The sequence below is a fragment of the Haemaphysalis longicornis genome, unplaced genomic scaffold (assembly GCF_048455015.1).
Source record: "Haemaphysalis longicornis isolate Haplotype H1 unplaced genomic scaffold, Haemaphysalis longicornis Haplotype H1 scaffold_9, whole genome shotgun sequence".
Taxonomy (NCBI): domain Eukaryota; kingdom Metazoa; phylum Arthropoda; class Arachnida; order Ixodida; family Ixodidae; genus Haemaphysalis; species Haemaphysalis longicornis.
In genome coordinates this window covers 67,672,734-67,687,270 of record NW_027526460.1, presented here as the reverse complement: position 1 = coordinate 67,687,270, position 14,537 = coordinate 67,672,734, and the positions used below count along the sequence as shown (strand labels likewise).

General features: G+C 56.1%; 1 long non-coding RNA gene across 1 annotated transcript in view; it reads left to right on the top strand.

Annotated features, from left to right (window-relative positions):
• LOC144153730 (uncharacterized) overlaps positions 1–14,537 on the top strand; it is a 175,587-nt gene that overhangs the window by 86,546 nt on the left and 74,504 nt on the right. The window contains exon 4 of the long non-coding RNA XR_013319364.1: positions 10,657–10,740. This is a non-coding gene — a long non-coding RNA (uncharacterized LOC144153730). The remainder of the gene's footprint in view (positions 1–10,656; positions 10,741–14,537) is intronic.

Sequence of the window (14,537 nt, the reverse complement as noted above, 5' to 3'; positions counted from 1 at the left end):
TGTCCAAGTCGCAAGTGTGCGAAGCAACGAGTCAACACTTATCACTTGAAAATCGTCGAACAGCGCAAAAACACAGACACTAGGGGAAGAAAATGACAGGACGACGTTGTACTCTGTGGGAATTGCGGAGCTCCGCCATCTTTCCTATCCCTCTCGGCCCGCCGCGGAGGCGAGAGGGGTGGTACCTCTCTCTCCGCGGTCGCGCGCTTTCCCCTCCGGGAGGATCCCCGTGAGAGCGAGGGGCGCGGCCGATCCCCTCACGTGACAGGTTTTGCCCGGAAGTTCCGGCAGGCTGGTCCGAGGCGGGCGACGGAGGTAGGGCGTCTTTGGACACGAACCATCGTCGGGAGCGGCCGTAAGTACGACTCGCTCCTTTTTGGCCTTCCTTTGTCCGCCCTCGCGCCTGTCTCTCCCGCCCGGCTAAGGTGGTCGGCGGTGTAGAACGACGCGCCCGACGTCTCCTTTATTGCATTGCAATAAACGTCGGAGTGGGCGAATTCTGTGTCCTGTGTTCCTTGCTGTTCGCTGCCGATACGCCAAGTTGGTGATCCGCGGCGGTGTTCAGTGGAGCTAGCCTTGCGGCCGGATCTCGAGGATCGAGCTAGGCCGCCGTTAGAACCCTGGTCCCCACATTTTTGGCGCCCGAACGTGGGACTCGTTTTCAAGTGAATTCGAGGTTCGCTAGCTCCGAGGAACATGGCACAGCATTATGAGTTGGCGGATTTGATGCTGTTGGCTGACCTTTGTGATCATGCCCGGGAGGTCCCGCGATGCTCTGCATCAACAGCGCCCACCGCAGCCGCAGGAGCGGCTCGGGTCCCCCTTCTCCACGGCCCCTACGCAACCGCGAGTGCGGCTTGCGCACCAACGGAAATTTCGGAAAGTTCTGAATTCCGCGAGCGCTATACGTCAGGTGACGCCGCGCTTTCAACCACCATGCGCCGGGCCTACGCAGATGCTGCGGCTCGCGCGGCAACGAGAATTTCGGAAGGTTCCGAATTCCGCGAGCGCTATACGTCAGGTGACGCCGCGCTTTCAACCACCATGCGCCCGGCCTACGCAGATGCTGCGGCTTGCGCACCAACGAAAATTTCGGAAAGTTCCGAATTCCACGAGCGCTCTACGTCAGGTGACGCCGCGCTTTCAAACCCCATGCGCCGGGCCTACGCAGGTGCTGCGGCTCGCGCGGCAACGAAAATTTCGGAAAGTTCCGAATTCCCCGAGCGCTCTACGTCAGGTGACGCCGCGCTTTCAACCCCCATGCGCCGGGCCTACGCAGATGCTGCGGCTCGCGCGGCAACGAGAATTTCGGGAAGTTCCGAATTCCACGAGCGCTCTACGTCAGGTGACGCCGCGCTTTCAACCACCATGCGCCGGGCCTACGCAAATGCTGAAGCCCCATGCGGCGCGCCTCTCGTGCAAGTGAGCACGCAGGCGCCCGTAAGCGAAGGAATGACTGTGGATGCAGCTTCCATCGCGAACGCTCTCGCAAGCGCCATGCAGCAAGTGCTGCAGGCGGCGCGCTCACCCGCTCCCAGGGTGCAGCTACCGATGCCGACGTATAGCGGTTATAGCGATCAAGTGAGCGCAAACGCTTTCCTGCTGGCTCTGAGCCGTTACGAGCAGGCGACCGGCATCAGCGAGAGCGAGGTGCTGCACAGAGTTCTGCCCGCAGCCCTAGTCGACTATGCCGCCCGGTGGTATCGAGTGATCGGCCACACGGCGCGCACGATGGATGACTTCCGAACGATGTTCAGGGAGGAATTCCTGCCCGTCGACTACCTCCCGCGGATGCGTAGAGAGTTGGAAATGCGCACCCAAGCTCCGGACGAATCGATGATCGAGTATGTCCGTGCGATGCAGGAGCTTTACGAGTACGCCGACCCACATGCCCCGAACTCGGAGCGGGTCGATCGGGTCATCAGGCAATGCCACCCCACCTTTGCCTTGTACTTGAGGGACTGCAGGTGCAGAGATCTCAACGAGCTGGCGGCCGAATCTCGTCGGGTGCAAGCAGCAATTGCGGCTGCACGCGCGTATCGGCCACCGCCGCCTCCGGTGGAAACACTGGAACCAAGCTGTGCTTGGCGCGGCGTTACGGGCAGCGGACGAGTCGAGGTCGGCTCTACGTTGATACCCTGCCAGCGAGAAACGCTCGGTCTCGGGGACCGAGCGCTGGACCCCTACTCGTATGGGTTGCGCAACGCGGAGGCGATACGGCCGGAGGTCCTGGCAGCCCCGCGCGCTGTGCACACAACAAACCGGTCAGGTGATCGGCCGGCGAACGCACGCCCAAGTGGGCTTCCCTACACGGGATCGGCGCTGCCGCAGTTGCTGGCACCCGCTCACAACTCTCCCCCGGAGAAACGGATGCGGCCAGCTGGCCGCGGAGCGTACGAGCAGCCTCGATCGGCGCAGCAAGCAGCACGGAATTCTGTTCGCTGTTTCAGGTGTGGCCAAGTTGGTCACATGATGCGAATCTGCCCAGGTGGACAGGGAAACGCAGCGGGCCGCCGGTGAAGTCGCCGGCGGCTGATCAACGCGCCCGAGAGGAAAACATCACCGCGCCCGCCGCATTCAGAGTCGGAGTTCCGACCAGCGCGCCTGCGCCCTTTCTCGACCTCGCAATTGCGGGCGGAGTTTTAAGGCATTGCTGGACACCGGGGCAAGCACTTCACTCGTAGGGGACGAGGTCGTTTCCCATCTCGAGCGCAAAGCTATTCGGCTGCGCGCGCGGAAGTTGCCGCTCCAGCTTGCGTGTGGTGATGTTACGTCACGCGGTGACGTACGCCTCGTCGTGCGTTGGAGTCAGCGTGTACGGCGAATGCGTTTCGTCCACTTGCCCGGACTGACGGTCCCAGTCATTCTGGGGAGAGACTTTATGTCCAAGGTTGGACTGGTCGTGGACATCGGCAACGGAGGCTATCGGGAGGGCCCGTTTACGCCGCTAAAGCCGTTCGCCGAACCGCCGCTTGCAGCGAGGTCGCTGTGTAAGGCCGCCGCCGAAACGTCCCGCGCGCCGAGGGAAGCAAAAGCTTCAGGCGCAGCCGATAGCCGGCGCGCGCGGCACCCTCCGAGCTCGGGTGTTGCCGCTCCCGGCGCGGTTGATTTCTCCTGCGCCGCCAGCCCTCCAGCCCGAAATCAGAGCGAGGAGTTAGGCGCGCTCCTAGCAGGTGCTAGTGAGCTGACAGCCGCGCAGCGTTATCGCGCCGTGGACGTCGGCAACGGAGGCTATCGGGAGGGCCCGTTTATGCCGCTAAAACCGTTTTTCGAGCCGCCGCCCGCAGAGAAGTCACTGCATGGGCGCGCCGCCGAAACGTCTCTCGTGCCGCGGGAAGCAGAAGCTTCAGGCGCTGCCGGTAGCCGGCGCGCGCAGCAACCTCCGGGCTCGGTCGTTGCTGCTGCCGCGGCTGATTTCTTCTGCGCTGCGCGCCTTCCACCCCGAGGTCAGGGCGAGGAATTGGGCGCGCTCCTAGCAAGTGCTAGCGAGCTGACAGCAGCGCAGCGTGACCGCGTCTTGTCGTTGTTAGGTGACTTCGGCGAGATATTCACTGAGCAAGCAGGTTGCACAAGGTTGGTGCAGCACTGCATAGACACCGGCGATGCTCAACCATGGAAATGCAATCCCCGGCCCGTCAGCCCGGCCAAGAGGCAGGCAACTGACGAGGCGCTGGAGGAACTGCTGAAAGCAGGCATTATCCGCCGCTCGACGAGCCCTTGGGGGTTTCCAGTGGTGCTCGTTCCAAAGAAGGACGGTAGCTGGCGGTTATGCGTCGACTATCGGCGGCTGAATGCGGTCACGAAAAAGGATGCGTACCCCTTCCCGAGCGTTGACGAAATCGTCGCAAATCTCGGTGGCGCAAAATACTTCTCCATTTTGGACGCCAGCAAGGGGTACCTTCAGGTCGAGATGCGTCCCGGCGATGAATGCAAGACAGCGTTCACTTGCCATCGGGGGCTGTACGAGTTCGTACGTATGCCCTTCGGTTTGTGCGGAAGTCCGAGCACATTCCAACGCCTGATCGACCGGGTGCTCGGTGAGGCAAAGTGGCAGCATGCCCTCGCCTATTTGGACGACATTGTCGTCTACTCCCGCACCTTCGAGGAGCACCTCTGCCACCTGAGAGACGTCCTGGGACGACTCAGGGCGGCTGGCATAACCATCAATCCTGCCAAGGCGCAAATATGCAGCGCTCAAGTGAGCCTGCTCGGCTATCGGATCGAACGCGGACAGGTGTCCCCCGATCCCGAGAAACTCCGGGCGATCTTGGAGTTTCCCACGCCGAAGGATGTCGCCGGAGTTCGGCGCTTCCTAGGGATGATCGGCTACTACCGCCAGTTTATCCCCGCTTGCGTGCGCCTGCAAGCACCCTTGACAAAGTTGTTGAGGAAATCCGCCCCTTGGGAGTGGGGAGAGGAGCAGGAGAGCAGCCTACGCCAACTGGCGAAAGCTGTTGCAGACACTGCATCGCTGAAACTGCCGGATCTGAACAGGCCATTCGTGATCCAAACAGACGCGAGTGACCTCGGCGTAGGGGCAGTGCTCCTCCAGGTGGATGGAGAACAACTGCGACCCGTGGCTTTTGCGAGCCGTGCGCTGACACCGGCAGAGCGAAACTACTCGGTCACCGAGAAGGAGTGTCTGGCCATAATCTACGCACTTCGAAAGTTCGAGATGTACGTAGAGGGGGTCAAATTCACGATCGAGACGGATCACATGGCCCTCACATGGCTTTCCCGCCTCCGTGAGCCCAGCGGGAGGCTCGCGCGATGGGCCCTGACATTGCAACGCTTCGAATTCGAAGTTCGCTACCGCAAAGGTGCCACGAATGTGGTCGCGGACGCGCTGTCACGGGCGCCGGTGGACGACACCCAACCGGCCGGAGAGGCCGAGGAGGACGCTGTAGGTCAGCGACCCTTCTCGGCGCGGGGAGAGCGCGGAACGCGGGAGGACCCAAGTTTCGGAAGCTCAGAGCACGTGCATCTCGTCGGGGGAGGAGTTCCGCTCGAGGTTGCATTCAGTCGGGAAGAGCTAGTCGAGGCTCAGCAGGAGGACGCGTTTTGTCGGGAGGTGATCGCCAGTCTTAATGAAGAGACGGACCCTCAGGCAAATCGAACACCGGTGAATGACGGGCGCCGGGAAGCTGCTGGTATTGCGGCTGGCGCGGGCTCTAATGCAGCTGGTATTGCTGCGAGCGAGTTGGAAAGTTACCTGCTTGACGCCGATGGAGCTCTGCTGAAATACGTGCCCGGCAAAAATGACTCAAGTGAGTGTTTTAAGGCCGTTATCCCGAGCAAGCTCAGGTGTGCTGCATTGCAGCACTACCACGACGCAGACGGCCACGGTAGCGCGCCAAAGACATGGCAGAAGCTTTGTCGGTATGCTACCTGGCCCGGCATGAAGGCACAAGTATGTAGGTACGTACGCACATGCCACGTCTGCCAGGAGCGCAAACCGCGAGGCGGTAAGGCGCCAGGCTTGCTTCAGCCTATCGTGAGCACAAAGCCATGGGAGGTCCTGGCGTGCGATCTGATGGGCCCGCTGCCGCGCAGCAAGAGAGGGTACAAGTTTGTACTCGTGGTGACATGCCACTTCAGTGGGATCGCTGAACTCTATCCGCTGCGCAAAGCGACAGCACAGGAGGTCCTGCAAAAGCTGTCCGAGGTGTTTTGTCGCTACGGATTTCCGGAGCGGCTGATTACCGACAACGCCACGTATTTCACATCAAGGTTGTTTCGTGAAGCGTGCGCGGCCATGGGTGTCAGGCAGCAAACAACATCGTGCTATCACCCCCAGTCTAACGTGACGGAGCGCCGAAATCGAGACGTAAAGCCACTGCTTGGGGCATATGCCCGGCGGCAACAAGACTGGGATGAGCACTTGAGCTCGATCTCCTTCGCTCTGCGCACAAGCGTGAATCGGTGCACGGGCTTCACGCCCGCATTCCTGATGTTCGGCAGGGAGCTGAACACACCGACGGACACGGTTCTGGCCAGGAGGTCAACCGCAGTCCCCGCGAAAGCAGCAGATGCGGCTTACGCGCGGCGCTTGCGCGAGCGTTTGGCAGAAGCCATCAAGGAGGCGAACCGCAGCCGCGGTAAGGCCAGGGTCGACCAAAAGGCGGCCTACGACCGAGCTCATCGAGACGTGGCGTACCAAGTGGGCGACACTGTCTTGAAACGTAACCACGCGCTGAGCGATGCCAGCGCAGGGTTCGCGGCCGGTCTCGCACCCAAGTGGGTGGGACCGTTCGTAGTCGCCGAGAAGATCTCGCGGCTGAATTACAAGCTGAAAGACCCGAGGTCAGGTCGAATAAGCGGCCCCATTCACGTGGGCGAGCTGAAGCAGTACTTTCCAAGAGGAGAAACTGCCGACGCTCCCACTGCGGACTCGCGAGGTCGCGAGCTAGAGGGAGGTGCGGAAGGAAGGTTCCCGACGCACCGCTACAACACCCGCAACCGGCGAGATCGCTGACCGGGTCACCGCCCTCCAGCGCGCAAAGTTGCGCACAGGAAGGGTTGCCAGAGGAAGCTCCTCGAGGCGCGCCAACGAAACGCGCAGCCTACGCCGTGAGGTCCGGCAATGCGTTGCACGGGGTGACTCCAGAGGGCGCCAGCCGGCAGGAAGCCACTGCTGACGCTCCCACTTCGGGTTCGCGAGGTCGCGAGCTAACGGGAGGAGGTGCGGAGGGAAGGTTCCCGACGCAACGCCCCACATCCGCGATCGGCGAGGTCGCTGACCAGGTGGGCCACCGTCTCCGGAGGGTTCAAGCCCGCACGCCCAGGGTTCGAGCGACCCTCCAACCACGACGCCACCACACCACGCCAGGCCTGCAGCGAGCCAGCCGGGCCAGCCGCCACCCCAGGGATGAACGAGAGCCCAGCTGTATGCGAAAACGACCCCGCAGCCCGTACAGCGAGTGAGCTGCGCGGCGGGCCGGCTCTTGCGGTCAGCTGATCGCGCCCCCTTCTCCGCGTTGGCGGAGGCGCTCGTCCGGTGTGCGCCGAGCGAAAGCCATCGTCGGCGCTGGGCGCTGGGCTGACCATCTGGGAGGCAGCACTACGAACGCGGCCTCCAGCCCGGGTCCGGGCATCAGAGGTGGTCACTGCTGAACCCGCAAGCAGCGGAAGCCGCCGGCGGTGCGGCAGGCAAGCGCCCCGTCGGCGTGGGGCGAACCGCTGCGGGAAGTGACCGCCTGGGAGCAGCCGGCGCCCGGGCCCTGTGCTCAACCGGCCCAGCCTACTTCTCCGGCGGGGCCTGCGGACCTTGGGCCTGCTGACGAAATCAGGTCAACCGGCGGACTGTGGCGAACTATGTGGTGATTGTGGCGAACTATGTGGTGGCAGTGCGGTGCAACGCGGACGCTGGCGCAGTTGCGCATGTTCGGGATCGGACTTTCTTGGACTTGCTCAAGGAGGTGTGCCAGGCAGCGAAACGAACGGTGAGGTCATCGTTCGCCGGAGCCCTCGAGGTCGAGCGGCTTTGGTCAAAGGGGGGAGGGATGTGGGAATTGCGGAGCTCCGCCATCTTTCCTATCCCTCTCGGCCCGCCGCGGAGGCGAGAGGGGTGGTACCTCTCTCTCCGCGGTCGCGCGCTTTCCCCTCCGGGAGGATCCCCGTGAGAGCGAGGGGCGCGGCCGATCCCCTCACGTGACAGGTTTTGCCCGGAAGTTCCGGCAGGCTGGTCCGAGGCGGGAGACGGAGGTAGGGCGTCTTTGGACACGAACCATCGTCGGGAGCGGCCGTAAGTACGACTCGCTCCTTTTTGGCCTTCCTTTGTCCGCCCTCGCGCCTGTCTCTCCCGCCCGGCTAAGGTGGTCGGCGGTGTAGAACGACGCGCCCGACGTCTCCTTTATTGCATTGCAATAAACGTCGGAGTGGGCGAATTCTGTGTCCTGTGTTCCTTGCTGTTCGCTGCCGATACGCCAAGTTGGTGATCCGCGGCGGTGTTCAGTGGAGCTAGCCTTGCGGCCGGATCTCGAGGATCGAGCTAGGCCGCCGTTAGAACCCTGGTCCCCACAACTCACAGCTAATTTTATTGAAACCGCATCACTACATTAGTACTACAACCTAAACCCACGAGCCCCAACTTTATAACGCTCGATAGATCACACATATCTCAAACTTACCGATCCAAAAACAAAATGTTTTTCTCATGCAGTGCTATCGACTGTGAATTGATCCCCAAATCACCTCTTTTTGTAATGTGGAATGCCTCGATGATTTCTCTACTTAGCTTATTACCATGAAGATGAACAATGGTGGTATCTTGAAACAGCGGAGCACACCCGTTTTCCCACTTTTCGAGAGTACCGGTTACAATCTATACCCTCAAATATGCATGCAGGCGGGACCTGTTCTTGACAGAAAAACATTATGCAACGTCATGTGCAGCTGAAGAATCTTAAGCTGGTCTCAGTGTTTGCACTTTGTTATACACTTCAAAGTATTTTCCTTAGGCCGTAGAGTTGAGCACGCATACATTTTAAAACCTGATCTGAACGTAAGAGAGTAAGCAAAAAGCAAGACATTGAAAAGTCAGTAAACTTAGTTCGCAGAAGCGTCTATCGATGGTTTCTACAGAGTGTGGGGCTCCACTGTTTTTACTAGTTGAATACCGCTTAAATTCCAAACACTTTTACGTTCATGAGGCCGCTAATTTGCGGAATTTAATATGCGGGCTACTGAACACGGGTCTCTGCTAGTGTCACGGCATGAATGCCAGATGTTTCTGAGCCGAACCACACACTTTTGTGGAAATATAAATGGAGAATCTGATTGTGGTACCCCTCGCCCTACACTACAAGACTTGAGCGCCAAGGCGAGAACGGAGCGACTTTCGAGGTCACCATCGAATAAAAATTAGAAGCAAAGGCGTAGAGGAACAAATAGTGCTCGCGCTCAGGTAGTGCGTGACCTGAAAATAACTGACAGAACAAGAAGATTGGCCGAAGGCCATTGAAGATACTGGCTGGCCGCAGGAGGCAAATGGCGGAGGATGGAGATACAGCTGTTATCTTTTAAAAGAGATTCTACACTGAACACTAATTAGCCGTTAGGTCCAAACCTTCCAGTCGCTCGCTCTTTTTTCTCTCCATAAGAAAAACATGATTCGACCTAGTTGGGATATCCTTGCGCGGAGAGACAAAGCGTGCCTATATCGCCAACGCGGCGCATCGTTTTTAAATATGTTGGATGCGTAGTCCCCCCGTTGCGTGTTATGGGGAACGTAAAGTTTGTGGTTAATAGCAGCGTATTTAGGCTTATATTTGCCACTGTGAAAAAAACTGTATTTACAGCTTATTGTTCAGTCATCTAAAAATGAGCAAAAAATTGTCTGTTAGCACGACAGACACACAAATCTTGATCAGCGGGCGCCAAGCCTTTTTTATCTTTGCATTTTATAGCAAATATTTTATTTTCATTTCATTTCGTGTCCCAAAAACGTTCCCTAAAGTAGCTTCAATGGAGCCTGCTACACGTCTGTCAACAATTATTCTAAATCCGGCTTGTTTCCAAAACGTATTCAACAGAAACGTAGAGTACTTCGCTGAGAAAATCGCCACCGATATCAGTCAAAAAAATTACCCGCACCTCCCCGAGGGGGATTGTGAGGATGCAGAGCATAACGGACTGACCGGTGCTGTTTGAAGGTGCGCCAGACAGTTCGTTAGCAGATTCGTTGGCGCCCATTTTCAGCGCATCGAGACGGCGCTGCGCATATCAACCGAAGAAGCAACTGATCCAGTGGCGCACGCACGGGGTATATAAAGCAACTGCCGTGAAGAGGAGGATGAGAGAGAGCCGCGCATGCGCGCTTATCACACAGCTAGCGGATGAGACACGGAGGGAAAGCGCGCCAGAGCACCGACGACGTGGAGAGGAGAAGGGGGAGAGGAGGGTACAAGAGCGCGGTAGCAGCTGACGTGGAGAGGAGGAGGAGAGAGAGACGCGCATGCGCTATGACACAGCTGGTGGGTGAAGACGCGGGAGGGAGAAGCGCGTGTCGGGCGCACAGACGGCGCGGGGAGAGGAGAAGGGGAGAGGAGGGGTACGAGCACGCGTTATCGCACAGCTGGCGTGAAGAGGAGCGGTGCGGACGGACGCACGTTCGACGCATGACAGGCCCCCGCTATAAGATGCTCTGCATCTAAAATAAATTAGTGGGCTATGCCCTTCACTTCTCTAAGGAACTTGCTCAGAACATTCTCTCTCTTTACCTGTCTTGGCAGTCTTCCAGCACCTGAAGTACGTCAATAGAGTGGTGTAGCAGCTATTGGACAGCTTTATTTAGGTTGCAGCAATAAAAACATTAAATAAACACTTAACAAAGCCACGACAGTGAAGCAAAACGGTAGGCGGATCTGCTCGGCGAGAAATTAACGCAGTGCAGCTGCGTTTTGGCAGTACCTATATTCTTCCAGACGCGGAAGAAACAGTGAAAGCGCCTATCGGAAGGGTTGCAGAGTCCCTTTAAATGAGAGAATACATAATTGTGGCAATAACGGTCTGGCTACATACTGACCAGTAAATCCTTAGTTACTTGCCGCCATGCTTTTATTATCGTATCTTAATTGCTTTGGTGTTTGGCCCAGTCTGGCTTCGTGTTATTTCGAGTAAGTACTTACTCTCAATGATGTATCTTCTGCATTGCAGAAAAGAGTGGAATCAAGTACACACTAGTGCTATGGGACAAGGAACATCACTGTGCGATCCTCACGCTAAAAAATGAAACTTCAGGTAAGTAAAATTATCAAAAAACAGAACACTAGACAAGGATACCTTTGCTCTTAATATTGTACGTTTAGTGGCGAAGAAAACGCACAAAGACCCAGACTGAACGAGCGGTCTTCGAAAATGTACAGTGAAGCCTTCAGGTGTCAGATAAATTCTCTCCGAACACTACAACGCAAACTTGAAAGTGTTGTATTGTTCAAGATTTCCCACACCGCTGCAACCATGCTCGGAGCAGCAGTACTCCACAGCCATTGTGTTCCCGCCAAAGGCACTTGCAGATTCTCGCCTCTTGCAGGGATAATCTTGGGCGAGATAGAAAACTGATCGTGCTCCGTCGCTGTCTCTTAATAAAAACGATATTTTTTATGCTCATTGCAATGTTTGATGGAGGATGTTCAAAATTGCAGTTACGTTAAGAGCAAAAGTAACACCTGTATATATTTTGCGAGTAATACAGAAGTATCAACTGACTGTGATTTTAGCTTGCTTTAGATCATAAAAATCGAATACAGTAGAACCTCATTATACGTTTAAAAAGCACGAGCGAGAAACGTTCAATCCGGACAAACGTATGATCCCTCGCAGTAAAAAAAAATCGAGAGACGTACATGAGCCTGTAATGACCTTTTTCACTCGTACATGTCTGTCAACGTGTGCTGGTGTATGCTGAGTCGTTTAGCGAGCAATAGAGCATTTCCAAACACTGCAGACTTTTGTCCGCACTGGGATTGTCCTACGCGCAAAAGTAACTCCACTCCCCGCACGGGGCACCTAGTGCAATCCTGGTGACAGTACTGGCGATACCGCGGACCTCTGAGCCCCATACTCACGCTGTAACCGACCGTGGTAATGAGTTTTAAGGTGAAGGGCAGAAACCTGAAACGGTGGCCGTTGGAGCCCAGGTCAAGCTCCGGCGGATGGGCTCCCCGTCTGTTTACCAGGCAGGGAGCTCAGCGACCTCTCTCGGTATTAAGGTAAACCGAGTGAAGAAAGTGCCCCCGTTCCCTGCTTTTATACATGCTGTATAGATTTTTCTAAGTTTCCCAAACCCAATGATCGGCCCCCTAAAAGGGGTCGCACCGAAGTATCCTATCCACCCCTTCCGACGACGACGACAATCAGAAAACCTGATAACTACCGCCATTTCTTGATAATTGAATCTCTTGAACAAGCCAGGCCTATTGCTTCGCAGTCAGTGTTCTTGATTTCAAAGTTTCTGGAAAGTGTTATAGGTGAATCCTATAAAGCTAAGAAACAAAGAACCGGTGAAATCTAGGTCTAGGTACATAGTTAACAGCAGGCCACAAAACTCTTTAAGCAGACCTGTATTGCCGATCTTGACATCAAGGTCACGCCCCACCGCAGCTCAACAGCTCTCAGGGCGGGATCGCGGAGCCAGATCTTGCAAATGAGACAGATGCCGATCTTCTTGAAGGCCTGAGAAGTCAAGGTGTGGCGGCAGTCAAGCGCATCACCATTAGAAGAGACGATAAGATAGTACCAACTAAACATATCATCTTGACTTTTGACTGTTCCAATCTTCCTGACCACATCAATGCCGGTTTTATCCGGTACTCTGTCCGTGTTTACATCCCGAAACCGCGGCGCTGTTTCAAGTACCAGCGGTTCGGGCAATGCACTAACTCGTGTCGGGGCCACATAACCTGTTCCAAGTGCGCCCAACGTGACAAATCCCAGGGATAATTGTAGTTCACAACAACTCATGTGCATTAACTGTCAGGGCCCACACGCGGCGTACTCCAGAAAATGCGAGAAGTTTCAACTTGAGAAGAAAATAATAAACATCAAGGTCACAGAAAACATAACCTTCTCAGAGGCGCGAAAGAGGTTCGCCTCTTTCCCCCTGGGGAGGTACGCCGACGCAGCTCACCAGGGGGCGGAGCGGCGCCTGGTTTCAGTGGGGACACAGTACCGCGAGTCAGACTTGGTCTTGCCCTCGCCCCTCCGTGGATGCCTCTGGCCGCCCAACGCGCCTCCGCACCGCTCGCTGAGCCAGCAGCGGTTGTGGTGGCAACCTCTTCCGTCGGGACCGGTGCCGCTCCCGTCTCTGCCTCCTCATCCTCCAGTGCGTTGGAGGGTGCCATGGACACCACGGGCCCCGCACCGGCTCCCACCGCCACCGCACCGCCATGCCACTTGTGGTGCCTCCGATACCTGCGGCGGTGGCGGGTCAAACGAAGGGCCTCCCAAGGGGGCCAAGTCCGGGGGGCCCGGTTCGACGGGCACACCCAGGACATCGGACGACGAGATGGACGTCGTGCCATTCCTGCCTGCAACGCAGAGGAAGGATCGGCCTCAGACGTCCAAGCCTACAGAAAGGCCCAAAAAGCCCAATCCAAGAGTCACAGCCCCGAAATACGACACATAAACATAGACGCTCCAGTAGCTCTCACACTAAATAATGAGAACAGAAATTATTGTTCAATGGAACTGCAGAGGCGTTCTGAATAATCTTGACGACGCGTTTGAGATTCTGCACACCAATCAGCCAAGTGTAATGTGTGTTCAGAAAACACATTTGAATTCTAAACACACAAATTGCTTGAATAGTTACCTGGTATACAGGAAAGCCAGATGGCTGCACACACTCTTCTGGTGGTGTGGCCGTAATCGTCCGGAAATCCTTAGCATGCCACCCTCTCACTTTAAACACTATCTTTGAGGCTGTAGCAATAGGCTTAATAATTTGTAATATGTTGATAACGGTATGCGCCATATACATTCCTCCTGATGTTGCACTTTTGAGCTCTGACTTCGAGGCGCTGGTTGACCAGCTGCCCGAACCATACATTCTAAAAGGCGACCTAATGCTCACAATTCTCTTTGGGGCTCTTCTCGTACGGATGCCCGTGGTCGCCTGATAGAGAGGTTTCTTGCATCCTCTGGAACATTCCTTTTAAACAATAAACAGCCTACATACCATAACATAGGACACAATACATACTCATATCTTGACTTGGCTATTGGCTCTGCAGTTCTCTTTCCTCTTCTCGAGTGGGGTGTGGGCACTGACCCATATGGCAGTGACCACTTCCCGACCTCACTAACATACATAGGTAAAGGCCCATGTAGTCTATCTTCTCATAATAGATTAAATTAAGCACGGGCTAACTGGAACACATTTACAGAGACATCCAAACTAAACCACACAGCTATAAGACACGTACACGTAGATTAAGCCGCACAAGTCCTCACGGCGCACATCCTCGACGCTGCCGAAAAGTCCATTCCCCACGCCTCTGGTGCCCCGCGCAACCATCGGAGGCCGTGGTGGAATGAGGACTGTAGGCGGGCGATACAGGCCCAGAACAAGGCGTGGGGTATCCTCCGTCGGTACCCCACGCCGGGAAACCTCCTCTTGTTCAAACGGGCCAAGGCATACGGAAAACATGTGCGCCGTGAGGCTAAGAGATAGTTGGGGCTCATTCATAACATCTATAAACTCCTACAAAGACACACGCAAGGTATGGACACGTATACGCACACTCAAAGACAAGAGACACACAGCCTGCCCATGGTCAGTACAGCAGTTGACACACTGGAAGATCAGGCTGGCACACTCGAACAACACTTCCAACACGCGTCCAGTTCAGCACACTACACGAACACTTTCCTGAAACATAAAGCCTCTTGTGAAAAGAAGTCCCTACGCGAACACAACAAATCACAGATTTCTTACAACTCCCTGTTTTCACTACATGAGCTGACGGCTGCTCTGAGCACGTGTAAACCCTCAGTTCCAGGCCCAGACAACATCACATACACAATGATACAACACT